The sequence below is a fragment of the Marmota marmota genome, unplaced genomic scaffold (assembly GCF_001458135.2).
Source record: "Marmota marmota marmota unplaced genomic scaffold, marMar, whole genome shotgun sequence".
Lineage (NCBI taxonomy): Eukaryota > Metazoa > Chordata > Mammalia > Rodentia > Sciuridae > Marmota > Marmota marmota.
Window position 1 is genome coordinate 11,930,837 of NW_026000272.1, and position 3,255 is coordinate 11,934,091.

Consider the following 3,255-nt stretch of genomic DNA (forward strand, 5'->3'; position numbering starts at 1 on the left):
GTAATTATGTGAGTTACTCTCCATGTCCTCTATTCTGTACCATTGGTGTACAAGTTTATTTTGGTGCCAATACCATGCTCTTTTTGTTACTATTGCTCTGTACTATAGTTTAAGGTCTGATATAGTGATGCCACCTGCTTCATTCTTCTTGCTAAGGATTGCTTTAGCTATTCTGGGTCACTTATTTTTCCAGATGAATTTCATGACTGCTTTTTCTATTTCTATGAGGAATGTCATTAGGATTTTGATTGGAATTGCATTAAATCTGTATAATGCTTTTGGTAGTATGGTCATTCTGACAATATTAATTCTGTCTATCCAAGAACAAGGTAGATTTTTCCATCTTCTAAGGTCTTCTTTAATTTCTTTCTTTAGCATTCTGTAGTTTTCATTGTAGAGGTCTTTCACCTCTTTCATTTATTCACAACTACTCTAAGATTTCATCTCACTTCAGTCAGAATGGCAGCTATTAAGAATACAAACAACAATAAGTGTTGGCCATGACGCAGGGAAAAAGGCACACTCATGCACTGCTGGTGGGACTGCAGCCAATATGGAAAGAAGTATGGAGACTCCTTGGAAAACTGGGAATGGAACTACCATTTGACCCAGCTATCCCACTCCTCGCTCTATACCCACACGACTTAAAATCAACATACTACAGTAATGCAGCCATATCAATGTTTATAGCAGCACAAGTCACAATAGGTAAATTGTGGAACCAACCTAGATGCCCTTCAGTAGATGAATGAATAAATAAAGGTGGTATGTGTGTGTGTGTGTATACACACACACACATACCACCTTTATTTATTCATATTATATGTATACACACACAATGGGATATTATTCAGTATTCAAAGAGAATAAAATCATGGCCTTTTCAGGTAAATTAATGGAGCTGGAGAATATAATGCTAAGTAAAATTAGCCAATCCCCAAAAAACCAAGTGACAAATGATTTATCTGATTTAAGAATGCTGATCCATAATATGTTTTGTTGGGGGAGGGGGATGGGAGGATTAAATGAACTCTAGATAGGGCAAAGGGAAAAAGGGGAGGGAGGGGATGGGAGGGGGTATATGGATAGGAAAGATGGTGTAATGTGATGGTCATTATTACCCTAAATACATGTATGAAGACACAAAGGATGTGACTCTATTTTGTGTATAACCAGAGATATAAAAAATTGTGCTCTATATGTGTAATATGAATTGTAATGCATTCTGTTGTCCTATATAATAAATTAAAATTTTAAAAACATGGTAATATAAATGTGAGAAAATAAAGGTATTTTGTTCAACTAAAAAATAAGTATTTCAAAAAAGAATGGGACTCTAACTAGAATAAATATATTCTAATTATATCTTGTATAATTATATCAAAATGGATTCTGCTGTCATGTATAACTAAAGAGTCAATAAAAAGACAGTAAAAAGGAAAGGAATGATCATGTGATTCTTGCCCTTAACTCTATATGTGTGGTGAACGACATTTATTGACTTGCATATGTTGAATTAACCTTGTATCCCATGGGATGAAACTCATTTACTCATGGCATACTATCTTCTTAGTGTGTTTTGAATGTAGTTTGCCAATATTTTATTTAGGATTTTTGCATCTATATTTATCATGGATATTGGTCTGAAGTAGTCTTTCCTTGTTATGTCTTTGTCTGGTTTTGGTATAAGGATGATATTGGCTTCATAGTATGAATTTGGCAGTGCTTCCTTCCTTTATATTTCATAAAATAATTTGAGGAGGAATGGCATTAATTCTTCTTTAAAGGACTAGTAGACTAGGATGAGAATCCATCTGATCCTGGGCTTTTCTTTGTTGGAAGATTTAAATTGCTGCTTCGATCTTATTACTTGATATTGATCTGTTTAATTTTTCTTCATCCTTATGGTTCAATTTGGGTAGGTCATATTTGTCTATAAATTTGTCATTACTTCTAGATTTGAAAGTTTTCTCACATATGTGGAAACCAGACCAAAATAAGGCAGAAAATGTTGAGGGAATCCCATGAAAATCGAAGAGAGATCAGTGGAGTTGAATAAGAGGATTGAGGGAGAGGGAGTGGGGATAAGAAAGGTAGGAATGGTGGAATGAAATTGACCTATATTATGTACATATATGAATATGCCACAGTGAATTTCACCTTTATGTATATGTATAATGTACTAATTTTAAAAAAGAAAACTACAAGTAAATATAAGAAAGACTAGTAGAGAAAGGGAACAGGTGGAGGGAGGAGGGAGGTAAAGAGGATGTACTGGGGACTGAATTGGAACAAATTATAAAAAAAATGAACCTTAATATTATGTATAGTTATGATACACTAATAAAAAAATCTAAAAATCCTACACATTTGTGAGTATTCATAGGTTGGTTTCTTTTCTGCTCCCCTGGGAAAAGATTTTGATGGAGCAAATGGAGACTGAAGGAAGAGCTTGCACTGGCTGGGTAAGAGTGAGAGCTTTTGGTGAAGTGCTGAAAATGAGGGGTGAGAGAGAGGCTTCAGGGCAGGAGTGGGACAACAGACAAGTGAAGTGAGAAGAATGTGGTGAAAGAGATAATTTCAAGGAGTTCTGGATAACAAATTCATGTTAATTGAGGAACACAAGTAACAGTTTTAGTAGATATTTGCTTACTTTAGTTGGTTGGAATGTTTCTTTTAATGTAAATCCATGCTAAGCTGGGGCCACATAGAATCAGAAGATTTCCTTAGGAAAGAAAAAAAATATTTGATATTCTTACAAGACTATTCCATTTGATCTGCATTGAAATCTCAGGATATTTATTTATATATATATTAATATTTAATATATATTTAATATATATGTTATATATATTTAATAATATACATATTATTAAAAGTTTTACATGTAAAATTAAAGTCTTTGAGGAGTTAAAGAGCCTGACCATATTCCCAGATGATACATAAGAAGATGGGATATCATCTAGGTTTTCCAAAGTTAATCTCACACACCATAGGTTCGCTACTTCCATTGTATGCTACAAATGTAAAAAGAAGAGAGAGTATTTTATTCATGTATTATAATTAAGCCTTTAAAAGTTAAAAATCATTTTTAAACTTAGTTTTAAAAGACTGAAAATTATTAAGAAAGGAATCTTACAAAAGAGCTTTGTAGAATGATAAGAAGCAAATCTTGCTTTTTATACACTTGGAATGTCAAGTTTTTGTGCCTATTTGCCAAGAAGGGAACCTATTTCTATTTAGCCCTGTTTCTTC